This window comes from Paroedura picta, chromosome 1 (genome assembly GCF_049243985.1).
Source record: "Paroedura picta isolate Pp20150507F chromosome 1, Ppicta_v3.0, whole genome shotgun sequence".
Classification (NCBI taxonomy): domain Eukaryota; kingdom Metazoa; phylum Chordata; class Lepidosauria; order Squamata; family Gekkonidae; genus Paroedura; species Paroedura picta.
The window spans coordinates 110,182,081-110,202,801 of NC_135369.1; the positions used below are offsets into that span (position 1 = coordinate 110,182,081).

The following is a 20,721-nucleotide window of genomic DNA, read 5'->3' on the forward strand; positions in this document are numbered from 1 at the left end:
TGCTGTTTAACGGGGATTTCTTGGGCAGCCAGCACCTGAAAGCCCCTTTAAACAGCTGAGCCATGCAGAGCAGTTTAAACCTGGGGTTGCACAAAAAAGCCTGAACCGTCAGAATGGCATATAGTATTCGTTTCACAGCTGTTTTTGTGGCTTTCCAATAGAGAAGAAAGAAGGGGTGTGCTGCCCTGCCGGGCTACACCTGCACAGCCAGGTGACTGAATCCAGAGTTCAGCCTGGGAGGTTGGGAACCAGGAGAGACAGAGTTCACAGGGACAGGAGGTGGGGAGTGAAGTCAAGCCAAACCATAGTCAAAACCAGAGAGAAAGGGACAAAGGCAAAATGCAAACCGCAATCAGGAATGGAGTTGAAACCCAAGAGTCAAAGAGCCAGAGCATGATGGATAGACAAGCTGGGAGTTGAAAAGCCCAAGTAGAAACATCAGACAAGCCAGAGGTCAAAGAGCTGGGAATTGCAGAAACAGAGCTTCACTATGGTGAACTCAAACAGGAGTCTCAGGAGACAGGCAGGGTAACACACACAGTGGCTACATGAAGGGCCTTGTCTCAAGGCCCTTCTGATATAGCCAGAAGCTGGGTAGGGCAGCCCTCAGCCAGAAGGCCTGCATCTGGAGCTAACCCTAGTCAGAGGAAAGGGCTTCAGCTGGACCCTTCTGACAGCTGTCAGGGTAGATTGCCTCCTCCAACACTGCCATTCAGGGTTTGCTGGGGCCTTTATCAGATGTCTCCAAAGCTGCTATTTGGTGAGTCCTCTGGGCTGGTAGCAGCCTTGTCTAAGGCTTGACTTAATAGGGCTGGGTACCCACCTGGCTGGGCCCAGACTGCTCATCATTGATTGGTTTGAAGCCACATCTCCCGGTGGCACTGTGAGTGGGTCAGGTGCCTATTCCAGACCAGTGTCCTCTGGCACTACCTCCAAAGGTGCAGCTGTAGTGGGCATGACAAGGGATTTAAAGTAACCTAGGTGTAGTCTGCACGGGGCTTTTTACTCACTCCCAGATCAACTAAATCCCTGCTGTCTACGCTGAATTCAATTTCCATTTTGATTTGGGGAGCTGTAAATTTTCCTTCTGCAACATTCATGTTGACCCTACCTCTCCCACGCAATATCCTGGAGTGGATATAAGCCTCAATATTTCAAAAACCACCATGAATATATGTGCAGATTTTTGCTTTTTTGGAATTAACTCACTGTTCTGTGCCTCAGAGAAAAGCAGTCTTCCCTGATTGGCCAGGGCATCAGTTCAAAGACTTCCTGGTTCCCGGTTGCAAGGCTTCCCTTAAAGTGACTGCGCTCCAGAAGCTCTAACTTCTCTCAGCAGAGACGTGCCTTTTGTTATTTCCCTCTCCTCTGCTATCTCCAATCTTCTCCCCACCCCCCATTCAAGAAAAGAGACTCCTGCTGCAATAGTCACCCCTCCCCATTCTGAGCTTCCCCAATCAAGTGCAGAACACTTTCTGTTTCAATTGGGGGGGACAAATAGAGGAAGACTCGAGTTCAAAACAGTCTGAATTCAGCAGGATCCACAACGAAAAAAAACAAATAAGTACAGAAACGGCCCTGGAGTCCCTTTAAATCTCTGCTTTCTGCTCTGGCCAGGGTCTGGCATAAACCTGCCTACTTTAAAAGTTCATGGAAGTGTAAAAGTAGACTTGTCATGAACTTTAGTTTCCAAACAACAATCAGAGTAAAATACATCACAAATTTTGCCCATCCCTGTTTGTGCCCATCCCTGGTGGATGGATTCTATGGCAATATACCCTGCTGTGGTTGTGAAACTTCTACTGTAACACTGGCTCAAATAGTTCATTTTTCTGTTTTTAAAGTGGCAGCTGCCAATAAGGGGCACAAGCAACTAAAAAGGGCAGACATCTAAGAGGTATGCCCCTACACAACTGCAAATTGGATTGGGAACTATGCCCATAAACAGGCTAACATTCTTTGGCCAAGTACATCCTGTATGTCTTCCCTAACTCCAGCTGAAAGAAGGGCATCTTATATTTGCACTAACTGCAGAAGCAAGGTCTGTGTATGAAAAGTCTTAGCCTGCTAATTAATTTAAATTGGGGATGTTATTTACCTTTGGCCTATTAACATTCACAAAAGCTTACTTAGTGAGCTTACGTTCACTCTGCATTCACCCAATGACACCCCTTTTTCATATAATGCTCTGCTGAAGCTGCATTGACGAACAGGACAGTTGACTACTATGGCTGGGATTACTGAAGAAGAGGAAAAGCTGAATATGATACACAGACTGCTTCTGATCAGCTGTGTTTATCCAGACTGTGTTAATAAATATGACCGAGTCAAGGTGGTGAGACTGCTGTCGGTGGCTGCTTGCCAGGTGTCCTGGGCATAGGGAGAAGCTCCATGACACAGGAAGGAGAAAGATCAGTGTTTGCAGTTGATACATGACTGTTAAGACAATTTACGCAGATCACACTAGGCTGAATATTCAGATTTTTAAAAATACGATGACCTTGGTAATTGCCAGGCAAGATAGCAATACACATCTCCAAAAATGTGGGGGATTTGTGTGTGTGTGTGCTCTGTTAAATAGTGGGCATAGTCTTAGGTATAACTGGGGCAAGAGGTGCATGAGTAATTCATGGTGCATACATTTATTTAATACTCTGGTTGACAGAATGTTACCGACCAATGTAGTTATTCATTTATGTATTTTAAAACATTGTATGCTGCTTCTCTAAATAACCTGCAATGGTTAAACTTAGAAGTCATCAGCAGTGCAATCTTATATGCAGAATAACTTGATTCTGAACACATAAAATCAATAGACTGGAGTAACTCTACGTAGCATTTTACTATAAGCCAAAGTAAATAAGTACATTTAAAAAATGTGAGGAGCCTCTTGTGGCGCAGAGTGGTAAGGCAGCAGACATGCAGTCTGAAAGCTCTGCCCATGAGGCTGGGAGTTCGATCCCAGCAGCCGGCTCAAGGTTGACTCAGCCTTCCAACCAAAACGCTAGAGGGCGTCACCCCAAGGGTCAGACATGACTCAGTGCTTGCACAGGGGGTGCCTTTACCTTTAAGTAAGGACTAATGTTTGATGATTACAAACAATTTAGCAATGTTGGTTATAGAACAATAATTAATTCAAACATTTTAATGTCATGGAATAACATTCAATGAATTCCGTATTGTAAAGGTAACTTGAAAGGCCGCCAGTGGTGTGTTGTGGCAGAGCAACATGCTCCGCTGCTTCTTGTGTTCCAAAGGGGGACCTTTTACCATGGTGGACTCAGTCTACTCCAGATTTCTGCGTTCCAATGACGTAGCTGGGGCAGAAAGTTTCTGCCGCATGGGGGGATGGTGTGTGTGGGGGGTTATTTTCTGCAAATAAAATAATGCCCCATTTGGCCCCATGGTGTTGCAAAGTGCTGTGGAGGTGATGGGAGCATTTTTTCCTCTTGCTTGCATACCATAGGTGGGAAGGCCTGGCTCTTCTCCATCCACATGGGTCTGGGCCTGGCTAGGTCCCACTGGCCCCCAGGGCAGCTAAGGGAATGGGGAAAATATCTGTGTTCCCTTAATGCAGGGCAACAGAGCCCTAAAGCTATGTTAACTCCAATGAACAGACATCTTTTAACATATTTGGGGGTTTTATTATTCTTTTATTTTTGTATTATTGTTGTATTATTCTTTTATTGTTAACTGCTGCGAGTCTCTGAGAGTGGTAGTATATAAGTTGAAATATAAATAAATAAATAGATAAATAAAAAAAGTGCACCAGGCCCGGGAGTGGGCTGGTCCAGCAGCAACATCATGTGGAAGCAGATATTAGTTCCACTGCCATATGATTGCCCATTCAGTACTTTTCCACTGTGTGGAATCGGCCAGAGAAACACTTAGGGAATTTCCTCATGTGCAAAATGTAGTGGGACAGCCTCCAAATCTTGGCGACATATTCAGGCCCTTCCACATGATGTTGCCTACATCTAGAGGCTGCCCATCAGCCAGCTTGCAATTTTACCATTTTTAATTCATGATGCAGTAAATCCAGAAAAGGAGATTTACCACCATAAAACGTGTGAACCACCGGTGAGCAACGAGCGAGCAACCAAAGCAAAGAACATATAGAGCAGAAAAGGCTTTGTCCTGCCCCCCCCTCCATTTGCTACCCAGTGAGGGAGGCAGATTCCCACCTCCATGTCAGTTCAACCTCCATTAAGTCTCTCCGTAGTGTTTTTGTACTAACAGTCACCTTCCCTTCCTCTTCTCAGTTGTCTGACCCGCATCCCTTCATCTCCTCTCTTCCCCCCCCCATCCTGCTGGTCCCCCTGGCTGCCACTCAGCCATTCCCTTCTCCAATCACCTAGGACTCCTGCCCTCCTTCTCCCTCCTTCAGCACTTCTTAAGTGGGGTGCTGCCTCCATGCCACCCGTGCCACCTTCAGGCCACCCATGCCACCTCCACACCACTTATTCTGCCTCCACATCAACCATGCTGCTGCCGGCCATATTTGGGTTTTTTGGGGGGGGCGGGCTTTACCTAACATGGCAATACATATGCATAGCAATGAATATGCATTGCCATGTGTAAGTTTTAATTTAAAAAAACTTAGACCAACAAACCTCCAATTTGGTTGCCTCCACTGATTGACAGGCTGAGGAGTGGTGAGTGAAACAGGGCATCGCTCTCTCTTTTGCCTTTGCATGTGAGGAGGGGAAAAGCCGAGATGCCACAGCAGGAAGGTTTTAAAGTGTGGACGGGAGCATGATTTAATATCCCGCTATTGCGGAAATGGCCTTGCATTTCATCCCTGGAGCAGTTAGATACATATTGCCTGCTTTTCATACACAGACAGTTAGTGGCATCTGCTCAAAAGGTTTTCACAAGAACTGCCTGAAAGGAGAGCTAGCTACACTGGCATATGAAAAAGGAACTTACTACCTTGTAGTAAGCCTGAACACAAAAGTTTCAAACATTTATCTTTTTAATGATGTGACCTGGAAATGGTAGCAGCAGAACAATGGTGTAAAGGGAGGTGGCTGCAAGAAAGCAGGTTAATTGTGTGAGAGAGCACTGTAATTGCACCAGTCCAATGCATGCAGATTCACTCCAGTATATCTAAACAGAACTCTTTTCCGTTTCCTGATTATGACTGGCAAGCAGGACAAAAGCCAAACTAGTAATTAATAAAGCATAACCTTTTTCCTTCTGACCTGAAGTAATTACCATATAACCATATAACCCTTCCTTCTGACTTCCCATTTGCTCTTGGAAACTATTAATAACACATTTCCACTAAGGAAACGTATATCTTATTAATAAATGCATACCTAACTTCCCTTTTCTCAATATACAAAGAAAAATACTTTGAGAAAGAGCCAAGAAGAGCAATTTTAACTTCCCCATCTGTAGGCCTAACTATGAAATGGAGAGAAGAGCATTCAAAAACACTTGATGTGTTAGGTTCACAACCAAATTACTCAGAGGTCTAAAAAAATCTAACGGATACGGCATTTAGGTTTATAGCTGGATTCCCTCTACCCCCACCCCAGTGAACTTATTGTAAAGATTAATAATATCAGGAATTACTCAATATAAACAAAATGCAAATAGACATTGTTTTAAAATTCACATTGAATACTGTGTGTGTGTAGACACACACACACATACACAATGATTCCTGAATACTAGGATGCTATGATTTTAATACTCTTCAATAAGTAACATGCAAAATATGAATATTGCTCAACATGACTCAAATCTGAAAAATAAATATTTGCTCACTAGTCATTTTTGTGGAAATCAGCCGGAAAGAACTTTGTGTGCTATGAGTTGTTACAAGTAAGATTTCTATGGCAAGTTCCACTCAGACCTTTGAACATTTGTTAATATTCTTGTTTGTGTACTTTAGTTTCCTTTTCCTATGATACTTCTAGAAGGAAAAAACCACTTTGTCACTTATTTGTACTCCAATTATCCAAAGTTCAAATTACTTAGCACCTACGCTTCTTTTCCCAATCAATTACATGATGAACTTAGCTTTATTTTAAGTCAGGGGAAAACATTTAACAACAAAAACAAAAGGACTTTGTAAAAGTAAAGTGAGATGAAAACTCTCATAGCCAATGAGATATATTACTTTGTGACCCACCAAGCCAAACCTAGCTATAAATGACACCTACTTGGTTTGACATATATGGCCTGTTTTAGCAGTTTCTGTCAGTGCAAAACTAGAGGGTGAGTTACCATATGTAGTAATTCAAGAACAACTTTCTTTTATGGTTTCTACAGTTAGCTGGGCTGCCACTAGGCCATTTTAATAGATAATTCACATGTTTTTATAAACTGTTTTATGTATTGTTCTTTGTTCTTATGTAAACTGCCCTGAGCCTCCGGGGAGGGCGGTATATAAGTATGATAAATAAATAAATAAAATTATTTTGTTTTCATAGAAACTTAATAGGCTGCTCATGCTCATCAGGGTGTGGAAGTGAGTAACATTCCATTAAGTCTTTATCAAAGAGACAGAACATTTATCCAGGTGCTTAGCAACTCTAAAAGCTGAGAGCGCCTTATAAGGCATCACGTATGGGAAGCCCACCCTTGTCCGCCAGAACCACCACCTGAACAGCTTCCCTCCCACCTGTCCTGCTATGCTGGCTTTATATTGTTATGTTGGGATGGCCACTGTCAATTATCTTTGAATTGTATTTGTAACAACTGGTGATTGGGCATTGGATGGAACCTGTTTGGGGGGAGTTTGGTCTGCTCATTGGAGGTGGCAGGTCTGTGAGCAGGGCCAACCCAGCAGGAGAGGCATGGTGCTCACAGTGCCAGGTATCCCAGAGTGGGACCAAGGGAGGTGTACACCACTTGGTACCCCAGGGTTTATTGTGCCAGGTGGCCCAGGGAGTCTGCACTTCCTCTTGGCAACCCCAGGTAAGACACTTCCCTATGGTGGGAATCCAGTGGGAAGGGGTCCCATGTTCCCGACTGAGGAACAGGGTGGACCCCAGGGCACCATTGGACACTTCCCAGCTTCAAGGGGATCCATGTTCCCCATGGGGGGAACTGGGTAGGCCCCAGGGCACCACTAGGAATTGGGTTCTTGTGGTCAGGCGACTACAAGCTAGGCTCCCTCACCCATGTTGTGCTAACACTCCTACGGAGTTAACAATAAAGCTGGGGCCTTATTTAAGCCAATGAAAATGTGTGTGCATCATCCTTGAGCCCAAGGTGCCCTCCTACAAGTCAAAATAACTTAAAAGTCATAAATGAAAACAAAAAAATTACCAATGATAATAGGTGGGTGAAGTGCGCATATGGGAGAAGAGATGTTTCAGATATCCCTCACTTGTCCAGAATCTCAGTTGTGGTTAATTGGAATGGGAATTATCTCATGGAGCCAGCTTGGTGTAGCGGTGAGGAGTGCAGACTTCTAATCTGGCGAGCTGGGTTTGATTCCATGCTCCCCCACATGCAACCAGCTGGGTGACCTTGGGGAAGTCACAGCACTGATAAAGCTGTTCTGACCGAGCAGTAATATCAGGGCTCTCTCAGCCTCACCCGTGTCTGTTGTGGGGAGAGGAAAAGCTACTTTGAAACTCCTTCTGGGAGAGAAAAGCGGCATATAAGAACCAACTCTTCTTCTTCTTCATTCTCTACTCCATGTAAAAAAGCAGAACTTACAGTGAAACAAGGGCTTGTCATCTTATAATAATCAAGTGTGTCCTAAGAATAAGACAGATACTTTTGTATGGGGGGGCACCCTGGTTTGCAGGAAAATCTGAAATAGTTTTTTAAAAACAACACATGGGGAGATTTAAATGCCCTCTAAAAGCAAAAGCATTGTCTGAGAGCAAGCAGACAATATACCTCCCCTCCTCCACCTCCTCTTCTGTCAGCAATCTGGTGGGGGGGGGGGGTGGCATTGCTGATGGTGGGAAGGGAGGCCAGGAGCTGTGGCAGACAAAATAGCATTTCTACTGGCATGGGGGTCGCTGGGAGCCACGACAGGCTTGTCAGCATAGCAGTAGGAATTGTGGAGGGCTGAGCATCACCAGCAGTGTGGGGGAGGAAGCTGCGGTGAGTCCGGTGGCAGCAAAGGAGAGGGGAGAAAGCTAAGAGGGGTCGAGGTCCATCTGTATTACTGGCCTCCACTTTTCTGTTTATACAAAGGATTCATTGGGTGCTGCTACCCACTGCTATATTTATTTTGGTATGTGTGTATGTGTGCAATATGGCGAGGAGATCCTAAGATTGCTTGGTTGTCAGGCAAAAGACATTTGGAGGTGGTTTGCCATTGCCTGCCCCTGCATCACAACCCTGGTCTTCCTAGGAGGTCACCCTTCCAAGTGCTAGCCAGGGCCAACCCTGCTTAGTTTGTGGGATCTGGTGGGATTGGGCTTGCTTGGACTGTTCAGAGCAGGGACCCCACTGCTGTTGCCAGTATGGGACAACTAGTCCATTATTATTTCTTTCCTTTAAAAAAATGACCTTTTGATTTATGATGTGAGAACTTCCAGTTACAGAATGAGGTTTCAATGCTTTTTTAAAGAATAGGAACATTTCTGGTTAAAAAAAATCCGCTGGTGAAAAGAGGCATGCAAGCTTTAATTCAATAGGAACCTGAAAGAAAAATCCTTATGGTCATTACTGTAAACACTTGTCACATGTGGTTATTGTCAAGACTATGGATCGTGTGCCAGCTGTCAAGCAGCATTTTCACCAAGTGCTCCAGGCCTTCTCAAGACACAGGAATTGTTTGAGTGTTTGAAACTCATAGCATTGGTAAAGTTGTCAGAGTTATCTATGCTAATTACAAAAAAATGTTGCTGTTTGGAAGAAGGAGAAGACTGGAAATTTGGACATAGGAGGGGTGTGCAAAATGCATCCAAACTGCCTTCCCAGTGGGGGGGGGGGGAGTTCTGCTGTTGCAAAGGCAAGCATCTCCAGTATGATTCTCAGGAACACGTACACTTTTAGAAAATGTGTTCTTTTTTATCTGAAAAAACGATACACTTAATTTGCTAAGGTTTATTCTAGGAAAATTAATTGGTAGCTGCAGTTGCTCTAAGAATTGATATTAGATTCTATGTAATTTTTTTTTCCTTTGAACACTTTTGGATAAACATGTATAATTTATCAATTTATATGTTTAAGAACAGAGGTCCACATAAAATATTTACCATACTATCAGACACACTCCTCTAATAATCATAAAAGCTTTGGATTTGTAGCATAAATTAGGAATATCATGCCTTTACTCTAGCAGACATCAAAAGACATCTAAATGAGATCTTCTGAAATGTCAGCTTTAACAGTTAAAAATATTTTTATTTTGTGAATAAATACCAACATTTACCATTGGAGGGAGCCAGTGATGTGGGATATATGGATCATCAATTTTCACCAAATTAGAACAGGAGAATATTTTCATGACAATCAGTATTTTAAGAAAAAGTAATGTCATCAATTAATCTTGGGCGTAGTTTGGATCTCTGATTTTTTGCTTAACTTCATGGATTTATAAGAGGCATGATCATGTTCCACACACTGGAGGGAAAACAGAACATAGAGACTGGGGGTCTCCCCTTCAGCTGCTTCCCAGGACTGGTCTTCAAAGGTTTGCTGAATCTGGATATGGAGGCTCCCTTCAGTCACTAAAATAGCTGGTTATCAGCATTGACTAGGTGGTCTGCATGGGGGCCACATTGCACACACACATATACACATACACATACACATACACATACACATACACATACACATACACATACACATACACATACACATACACATACACATACACATACACATACACATACACATACACATACACATACACATAGGGAGATATGACTCTATATGGTCATGTCAACCTGCCCCCACCTCTCAGAATGGCAAATGATGGACCTTTAGGGAGTGGGAAGAGAAGGGGTATATGCCATGCTTTCCAATGATATTCTGCATTATTGTGCCACTTCTGCTGTTTCTTGGTACCTGAAGAATGTTACAGGGGTTTCTCAACAGAAAAAAAAGCTGAGAAAGGCTGTTCTAATGGCACATTAAGTTGCTTACACTGAGACATATGAACAAGAAGAGCTGGTTTTTTATACTCCACTTTTCACTACCCAATGGAATCCAAAAGCAACCTATAATCACCTTTCCCTTCTTCTCCCCATAACAGACACCCTGTGAGGTATGTGGTGCTGAAAGAGCTCCAAGAGACCTGCTTCTGTGAGACTTTTATCGGTATACTGAGGAGTTTTAACTCTTCCCTCACTATTGCTGTTGTTACAGCACTCAGAACTTCCTTTTCAAGGGGCTGTCTGACACAAATCTCCAAAATAAGGAATTCTATAGGCTGCATGTCTATAAATTCTCAAATAAATCATTTCCAAAGTTTGTGTTTGTTTATTTCTATAATCATAAACTTCTTAGGTAAATGATAAATGTCGCAATACCACCACAAGAGTCACAAGCTCTTTTGAATATTCTGTCCACACATGAGAGATTAAGAACATATCTCTAACATTGGCACTTAGTTGCCAATATTTCAGGTTATCAGGAAAAACCATTATTGGCATGGTGCAGGGGGAGAAATATTAAAGAACTACTTGCCCCCAGAACCAAATTGGAGAGTTCTTTACCTCCAGGGAACCATCGTTGTGGGAAATGCAGTGTATAAATACATGTCGGAAACAGATTATACTCACTCAAATAATTTTTCTTTCATTATTAAGGATTTCAGTACATACGATTCAAAAAGTGTCATATATACGATTAAATGCAAATGTGGTTTTGGATATGTGGGAATATCTACAAGAGCATTAAAAACACGGATCATAGAACATAGATGCTGTCTCCGAAACCATACCATGGATGCCCTTATTGTCCAACATTGGATTGAAAAGAAACATAAAATAGATGATTTTGTTTTCTTTGTTATAGAAAAAATTAAACTAGGTCATCTTCTTGATAAAAACAGCCAATTATACTTACAACAACATGAATGTTATTTCATTTTTAATTTAAATACTTTATTTCCTAATGATTTGAATACTAACTGGGAAACAGGCTGTTTTTTATGATAGAATATTCCTCATATTAATTCAATATGCCAGCAAATTTGGAAAACTCAACAATGGCCACAGGATTGGAAAAGGTCAGTTCACATTCCAATCCCAAAGAAGGGCAATGCCAAAGAATGTTCAAACTACCGCACCATTGCACTCATTTCTCATGCTAGCAAAGTTATGCTCAAAATCCTACAAGCTAGGCTCCAGCTATATGTGGATTGAGAACTTCTAGAAGTACAGACAAGATTTTGAAGAGACAGAGGAACTAGAGATCAAATTGCCAACATACGCTAGATCATGGAGAAAGCTAGGTATTCCAGAAGAACATCTACTTCTGCTTCATTGACTATGCTAAAGCCTTTGATTATGTGGAGCATAACAAATTGTGGCAAGTTCTTAAAGAGATGGGAATACCAGAGCATCTTATTTGTCTCTTGAGAAACTTATATGCAGGTCAAGAAGCAACATTGAGAACCAAACATGGAATCACTGATTGGTTCAAAATTGAGAAAGGAGTTCGGCAAGGCTGTATTCTGTCGCCTTGCCTATTTAACTTGTATGCGGAGCACATCATGAGAAAGGCGGGATTAGAGGAGTCACAAATTGGGATCAAGATTGCAGGGAGAAATATCAACAACCTCAGATATGCAGATGATACCACTCTAATGGCAGAAAGCAAAGAGGAACTAAAGAGCCTGTTGATGCGGGTGAAGGAGAAAAGTGCAAAAGTTGGCTTGAAACTCAACATCAAGAAAACAAAGATCATGGCATCCGGCCCTCTCAATTCATGGCAAATAGATGGGGAAGAAATGGAGATAGTGACAGATTTTATTTTCCTGGGCTCCAAGATCACTGCAGATGGGGACTGCAGCAAAGAAATTAAAAGACACTTGCTCCTGGGGAGGAAAGCTATGGGAAATCTAGACAGCATCTTAAAAAGCAGAGATATCACCCTGCCAACAAACGTGCGTTTAGACAAGGCTATGGTATTCCCAGTTGCAATGTATGGCTGTGAAAGTTGGACCATAAGGAAGGCCGAGCATCAAAGAATTGAGGCTTTTGAACTCTGGTGCTGGAGAAGACTTGCGAGTCCTTTGGACTGCAAGGCGAACAAACCGGTCAGTCCTAGAGGAGATCAGCCCTGACTGCTCCTTAGAAGGCCAGATCCTGAAGATGAAACTCAAATACTTTGGCCACCTCATGAGAAGGAAGGACTCCCTGGAGAAGAGCCTAATGCTGGGAGCGATTGAGGGCAAAAGAAGAAAGGGACAACAGAGAATGAGGTGGCTGGATGGAGCCACTGAAGCAGTAGGTACAAACTTAAATGGACTCTGGGGAATGGTAGAGGATAGGAAGGCCTGGTGGATCATTGTACATGGGGTTGCGATGGGTCGGACATGACTTCGCACCTAACAACAACAACATTCCTCATATTTGTATCTCTTTAAATTGACTAAATGCATGACACCTGTTGAACACCTTTCCATGCATGTTAACCTTTCAAAGTTTAGCTAGTTAATTCCCCTTTCGGGCCATTACAATAGAGCATAAGCCTGGTATGATACCTTCTACTCATATTTTGAAAAATTATCAATCTTCAAACTAAGGTATGTTATAAATATAATGTTTATTTTAATTGTTATTGCTAAGATTTTCTGTATGATTTCACATGGCATTATAGAACCAAGGAGAAATCATTGGAAAAGGTCAGGAAAATGGGTGAATCCAATACCTGGAACCCCATTCTAGTTGCTGAAGACATTTATCATTTGCCTAAGAAGTTTATGATTCCAGAAATAAACACTTGAATTTTGGAATTGATTTATATGAAAATTTATAGACATACAGCCTTTGGAATTCCTTATTTCGGTTTTGATTATCAGAGGAATCAGCAGTTCTACTATACTGACACAAGTCTCGATCTGCGGGCAAGTCCTGTAGTGTCCCTTCTGTGCTTTTCTCACCACCAAAGTGCTTCACCACTTGCTTTAAGTCCATATGGCAGACAGCTCCAAGATGGAGTCCCATGCCACTCATGCTAACCACTGAGTTATAAGACGACCTGACTGAAGTTTTTGTAGGGGTTCGTGATTGGGTGCTGGGGCTTGGCCAGTATGAGGAAGAGGTAGTTGGTCAAGTCTGGAGTCTGCATCCTGACAAAGCTGCAGTGGAAGGGGGATGACTTGTGTTTGCAGTTTGTTGGTGCCTGCTAGTATCAAAGCCCATTTTAAAAACAGACTATGAAAGGGGCAGCAGGCAGGAGACCTAGAGGAGAGCATGGTGGCTGCTTGGCTTTCCCTGCTTGCCAGCAGGTAAGAGGCCTGGGAGTGGGCAGCCGAGCCATGGGAGCTTGGCTGCCATAGCCACCATGGCACTCATGGTGGAGCACAGTTGCCTGGCCTCCTTTGCAAGAGGTCTGGGAATCCAGCCACCCAGCCATGGGGAATCCAGCCACCCAGCAGGGCACCTGTGGCAGAGCATGGCAAGAGGTCTCTCCTACTCTTTGGCAGCCAGGAAGCCTGGGAATTGCTTGCTTGGTTGATTTTTTGGTTTATTTCCCATCATTTCTGAGACTGGCTCATAGCACATTACAAAGTCTCATAAAAACCCATTAAACCCCCCCCCCATTAAAATACATGGCGGAAACCCCCCACCCATCCTCACTACCGGTGGGGCGAGGAAGGAGGTCAGAAGTCGATGTACTATTCATACCTGGGGGCGGGGGCTTTGATCTACATTGCTGACCCCAGGCTCAACCATAGACCTGGCGGAAGAGCTTTGTTTTGCAGGCCCTGCGGAATGCTGAAAGCTCCTACAGGGCCTGCAGCTCACCCAGGAGCTCATTCCACCAGGTTGGGGCCAGGACCGAAAAGGCCCTGGCCCTGGTTGAGGCTAGGTGTGCTTCCCTGGGGCCGGGAACACTGAAGGCCAATCTTGTGTAAAGAGGGCCACAACGTGTTTTTTTGGTGGTATAACCTTCTGGCTCTGGCAGGGCTGTTCCCAGGCTAAAAGAACTCAGGGAGCCAAGAAAGACCATTACCACACTGAGGACGTTATGCTGCACTGCCCCCTGGTTTTTGGCCCTGGACTAGTTGCCCCAATTCTTCCCACTACCACATGGGAAGCCTTTGCCCCACTCTCCCCCATGTTTGTGCCCAGGAGTTGTGTACACATGTAAGTGCCAAGGAACAGGAAGTAAAAACTTCTCACTGTTAGTTATGTGTCATTTCATATGGTGAAAACCACCAATCAGCTGCCAGCAGCAATTTGTTGCATTTGAGTACCCTCCCCTTCCCACCCTCCCCTCTTCCAAGGCTGAAATCAATCTGTTGTTGTTGTTTTTTAAGGCTGGAATCGCATTACAACACAATTCCAGTATAATGAAATTGCCAATTGAGATGGCAAAGGAAGGCAGGTGGCATCGGGGTTCATGCTGTGCAATCTCGGGATAGCAGGGAGGCACGTGACACTGGGGCTGGCTCACAGGCATAGCGCACCTTCCTTTACCGACTGCTTTTTGGCACCCCCTCATTCAGCAGAGCCCCATTTCCCCTTTGCCCATACCAAGCCAGAAAACAGAGCCAGATTTTGGTGGTGTCAACAAGGAGCACTTTGAAAGGATCAGGCTATTCATTCTCCTAATATGGTGGTCATTAGAATTCTGTCATAGCCTTTGCTTTGCGGGGGGGGGGGGGACACTGGGAGATTTCATTTTACTGGAATTACATTGTAACACGATTCCAGCCTTTAAAAAAGAGCTACAGGAGGTTGTGGAGGTTGTGGGCGGATTTGAGGATGGGAGTGATGGTTGGGGAACAATGCCCTAACTGGGGATGACCCAGCTTTTCCTCTTCCAGATGGCCCTGCCCTGACTTACACCTCATTATGTCCCATAACAAAAAAGAGCAACTGGAGTGCAACAGAGTGCTTGAGTCATATCAGTGCTGGGACCGCCCTGGACTGTGTTCAATTCCACGAGGAAGCGGGAATTAGCCACATGCCCAAACAGGCAGTGAGGCCAGCCAAATCCCTCATACAGAAGCAGTCTAACTCTGACAACACCACTAAACCATCCACAGCTGTGGGTTGTGGGTGCCTATACCTTGGTTGTGCTAATGAGCAGCCCTCCACCAGCTCTTGAGAGCAACAGCGTGGCAATGGAGGCCTGCACCATTGTAACTGGCCCTTATGCTGGTGTATCTTGGATATACGCTGACACAAAGGTCACTTGGCCTCCTGACCACTTTCAGCCTCCCTCTGCACTGTTAAACTTGTCAGTTAACCTTTATTTCAGGCATCTGTACCTGGAAATGTGAAACAGATGAAATCAGATATTTTACATTTCAGTTAGGAGGATTTAGCACTTCTATAGAAAATACTTCAGAAACTGAATTCCCCAACTCTATAAAATATACTCAGTACAAATGAATGAGCACGAATGACTGAGTCTGCATTAATAATAAGGTATTTCACCCTTTTAACTTATAAGACAGAAGCCCTCAAAAGCCACCCAGGACGGACTAGTATTTTGTGTAAACGTTAAATCATCCCTGACAGATGTTTTTTTCCGTCCTCTTCATAAAGACTTTCAGTGAAGATTCCACTATTTCCCAGAGAAAACAGTAAACATTCACTGTCAGTTGTAATGGAAAGTAAACGTAATCCAAATGTGAGACATCAAGTAATATATTTTCATTTAAAATGTTGCGTCTTTCAGAAAACAGCCAGTTTTTACAACTACCTCATTTTTTTGTTTTGCATTCCTGCCTCAGATCCAAAGTTGAAGGTTCTGTAAGCAATTCCTTCTGCCATTCCTGGCATCCAAGGCTATATTTATGGGACAGGGCAGGGTCTCTTCCCTTTGCTCTCGGTCCCTGTGTTGTTCATCAGGGTGTGTGGCATGTACACCTCATTTATGATTCTAAACATTCAAAAAAGAAGCAGCGGGGCCAAACAGGATGTGAACGCCACCACTAATTTGGGAGGGAAAAAAGTGTTCTGCATGGTAGACACTTGACCTAACTTTAGACAAGTTCTCTTCATTTTCAAAAAGAATAGTGTTGACAGTAAAAGAGGGGGGGGATAATGATGAGGTAAAGTAAAACACTATATTCACGATATGTGCTTTGCAGACTAGTATATATAAGGGTTGGAATTGTATGTCTCAGGATATTATATAAAAGGGGAAATAGACTGAACTTATATTAATCTAGGATGTGTGTACACTATAAATTTACATTGGTTTTGAACGGGCATCACAGCTTTTATTGAGCTCAAGGAATTCTGAAGTTGTATGGAGGAGCTGCGGATCATAAACAGCAAGTCTCTGGTGTGCTTACAAAACTCATGATCCTAGAGCAGGGGTCTCCAGCCTTTTCCAGCCTGTAGTCAGCTTGGAGTTCTGACACAGGATGGTAGGTGCAGCCATGTAACAGCAGCCAGAGGGAGGTGGAGTCAACAATGAGATATCAGGAAGGTCAAGCATTTCAGGCAGGAACTCTGTTTTACAGAAATGTACATATTTAAAAAAACAAATTTCTTGCACACACACAACTTTCCTTCAGTAACATGGTGAACACTGAAGGTGCTGACAAAGCAACTTACAAATATATCTGCACAACCAAGCGGAAATCCCCCTGGACCAAAAGCTCCACCTACTTGGAAAAAACACTTAATGGACACCACAAAAGATATTGGTGGTTGCTATGGAATTTGGGGGCACCACGTTAAGAGACCCCATCCTTGTGTTCTTCTACAAAGCCTTGAGAGTTATATCAATTTAAATCCAGTGCAACCACTTCTTTTTCCAGTGCCAAGCTGGCTGATTTGGGGAAAAAACTTTTCTATGTCTCATATCAAACTGGTACAATCAGTGATTTAGGCCAAAATTGCAATCCCCAAATCAATGATTTAACTAATTACATTGGCAACTTTTACTTTGTGGCAGAAACATTGTGTTCCTATTTTTTTAAATCCCTAACAAGAAGAAAAAAATGTGACAATATAAATGTGACCAAGCTAAGGGTAGCATTATCGGTCCTGAGATTTGTGTCAATGCCCTCTTCTGTTTTGTCCAGAGATATGCTCAAATTCCTCTTTCACAATGTTTCTGTATCTTCGGGAACCCACATTATCTATTGAAATGTACACCTTACCCGGATCCAAAAGGAAATTTCTACATAAAAGTATTCCAGGGGAATTTTCTTCCGCTCATGATAAATTAAAGTATTTGCTTTCTGAAATGGATACAGGTCCACTTGTAACACAAAGGGCTGCCACCTTTGCATTGGCTGCAAGAAAGATTCAAGCTGGCCTTGTGGCAAATACTATGGACTTTCTAAAATAGCTGATGGGAAGAGTATATGGGTTTCATGTGCTATTACTGCTTAGTTGATAAGTGATAGATCTTTATTTGTTTTGAATTTATCTACTGTATTGAACAATTTTACTGTGTATTTGATCTTGTGATGGCCTACAGCCTAGTGCAATAAAGTTGACTTGACTAAAAAATGTGACAAGCCTGGTAAAGTAATGAACACACTCTCATCGTGAATTACTAAAGAGCTTTTGAGAGAAGTTGACTTACTACATAGGAAAATAAAGGGTCTATCTGTACATGACCTCTGCCTCATTCACCCCAGTTTCTTTTCCCTTCCCAAACCAAAGATTCAGAAACTGAAGATGAGCAATGGCCTGTCATACCAGGGCCTTACTCACTGTTCATCACTAAGCATTATAAAGTTGAAGTTGCGTGCAGTCAACTCACTCCCTACTTGATCTGAACTCTGCCAGCCTCCAGGTGGGTCTTGGGGATCCCCGGAATTACAGCTCATTTCCAGACTACGGAAGTCAGCTCCCCTGAAGGAAATTGATTGTTTGGAGGGCGGACTCTATGATATTATACCCCACTGAGGTCTCTGTCTTCCCCAGGCTCAACCTCCAAATCTCCAGGAGCAGGACCTTCGTTTCCCAGGTACACAAGGCCTGGTAGTACTCCTGGTTCTGATCAGGAACATGAGAGTGAGATGAAACATATCCCCACACACACACACTACACAGACAGCATTCTCTTGATGTGAAATGGGTCTGGGGGCTGCTGTTTGCTCCAGAAGATGCTCCTCCTACACTAATAGATGGCACCTAGGTTTCATCAGTGGGACAAATAGGAACACACATGTCATGATCCCAATACAAATTTGGCTCACTCATGCCTTGGAATTAAGTTCCCAGTACAGAAGCAGCAACAAAATATCTAGTGAAGCAGACCAGAGGAAGTCCCAAGGAAAATGTAATAAAATGAGAAAGAGCAGCTTACATCTAGAAGGTTACCAAATATGAGACACTTACCTGGCCAAAGAATGAGCAAGATCAACAGATCTCTTCCTTCAAGTTCTATGTGAGCAGCAAAGAGAGATTATTGACATACTGCTGAGCCTTGGAGCAGGCAGACAAAACATGAAAAGCATGGCAAAAGAACCTTCCCCCTCATCCTTGAGATAACTTGTTAAAAACAGCAGTAAAGCGTCATCTGTTTATAGTTAGTATTTTTTGTTTCGGTCTCCATATGTTTCATTTCCTGCATGTCGGCTTGTTGTTGGATCTCACATGCTAATGAATCTAGCACTAGCTCAAATAATAATAAAAAAATAGCAGGCATCTAAAAGAAAAGGAATCTTAATTTTACCAATACTCTAGATCAGGCTTTCTCAACAAGGGTTTAGGGATGGTCCTGGAAGGGTTTCCTGAATGTGTGGGAGTTAATTCATTTTTTTATATATTTTAAATTTGTTAGACATTGATTAGGTGATATGATCATATATGGTGATGGTCCTGGAGGGACCTTATTCTCCATGACTGCACCATTTCTAGGGTTCCTTGAAGCCTGAAGAATGTTTCAGAGGTTTCTCAATGGTAAAAATACTGAGAAAGGCTGCTCTAGATTATCATATGAAGCCAATTAAAGTTTTATGGGAAACTGAGTTAAATAGACTTGCTTATTTTTTTATGCCTCTCTTCATACGAGGATCTCAGGGTGGCATCTAATGGTTCCCAAATCCCCCTGCCTTTTTATCCTTAGAATAGCCCTATGAAGTAGTCTAGGCTGAGTGGTCCAAGATCATTCATGGCAGAGTGGGGATTTGAACCCAAATGTCAGGGTTCAATAACAGTTGAGACTTTCAACAGAAGCCTAGCAGGTGGGGGAGGGGGGACTGGGAAGCTAAGTTAGCATGTGTCTTGTTTAACTTTTCTCTCTTTTTTGCTTCTGTTATGACAATTATATTGTGAATCTGTTCACTCTCTGGGCTTGCATAGGTACATTCCATTTTGGGAACCATCACAGTTGAACAGAAAGAAATCAGCCCCTTTGAGTCACCTGGTGGAGTTAATTTATAAACGGCCGCTCTATGGACTCTGCTATGGTTGCAACCGAAAACTTCAAAAACAGTAAGGACTATATTTAACAATAACAGAGCACATTTGTTTGCCAAATGCACTATTTCCCACTACGTCAAAATATGATTCTCAATCCGCACTGAATGGGGAATGGATTTTTCATATGCAATTCCATACACACTGGGTATAATATCTATCTGTTCACCTTCCAATTCCTTGTGTGATCTCTTATAAACCATGTGTTGGAAGTAAAGAAAAATTTAAGGGGTTTCTTGACAGCCCTGAGTTTCCTAAACTTGTGAAATATTAATCAGTGATATGACCATGTATGGTCATGATATGACCATGTATGGTCATATTGATCCCCCCTCCCCAAAATGGCCAGTGATGTGCCTGGAGAAGGTGGGAAAGAGAGGGACCCAAACTGGGCATGTACACAGCTATGCTTCCCAATCATATTCTGCACAATTGTACCACTTCTGGGGTTTCTCAAAACCTGGATTATGTTTCAGGGATTCCTCAATGGCAAAAAAGTTAAGAAAGGCTGGTCTAAGTTCTCCTTTCTTAAACCCCCCCCCCCTTTTACTCACACACCTTCATTTAAGCAAAACAAATGTAGAGGAAAATACAGTTTGTACCATTAGATATGGTATTCCTCATCCACCCCAGTTTCTTTTCCCTTCCCAAACCAAAGATTCAGAAACTGAAGATGAGCAATGGCCTGTCATACCAGGGCCTTACTCACTGTTCATCACTAAACATTAAAAAGTTGAAGTTGCGTGCAGTCAACTCACTCCCTACTTGATTTGAACTCTGCCAGTGAGGGCCAATCAGTTCAAATTGAACTCTGTCAATGAGGACCAATAAGTTAAAAATCACACGCTGCCACTGAGGGTTGTTTTGTTGTTGTTGTTGTTAGGTGCGAAGTTGTGTTCGACCCATCGTGATCCTCCAGGCCTTCCTGTCCTCTACCATTAACTGGAGTCCATTTAAGTTTGCACCGACTGCTTCAGTGACTCCATCCAGCCCCCTCATTCTCTGTCGCCCCCTTCTTCTTTTGCCCTCGATCACTCCCAGCATTAGGCTTTTCTCCAGGGAGTCCTTCCTTCTCGTGAGGAGGCCAAAGTATTTGAGTTTCATCTTCAGGATCTGGCCTTCTAAGGAGCAGTCAGGGCTGATCTCCTCTAGGACTGACCGGTTTGTTCGCCTTGCAGTCCAAGGGACTCGCAACAGTCTTCTCCTGCACCAGAGTTCA

At 43.1% G+C, this 20,721-nt stretch overlaps 1 long non-coding RNA gene across 1 annotated transcript in view; it reads right to left on the minus strand.

Annotated features, from left to right (window-relative positions):
- LOC143844903 (uncharacterized) overlaps positions 1-18,525 on the minus strand; it is a 107,754-nt gene extending 89,229 nt beyond the window's left edge. Inside the window, exon 1 of the long non-coding RNA XR_013234187.1 lies at positions 18,420-18,525. This is a non-coding gene — a long non-coding RNA (uncharacterized LOC143844903). The remainder of the gene's footprint in view (positions 1-18,419) is intronic.
- Positions 18,526-20,721: the final 2,196 nt, after the last annotated feature.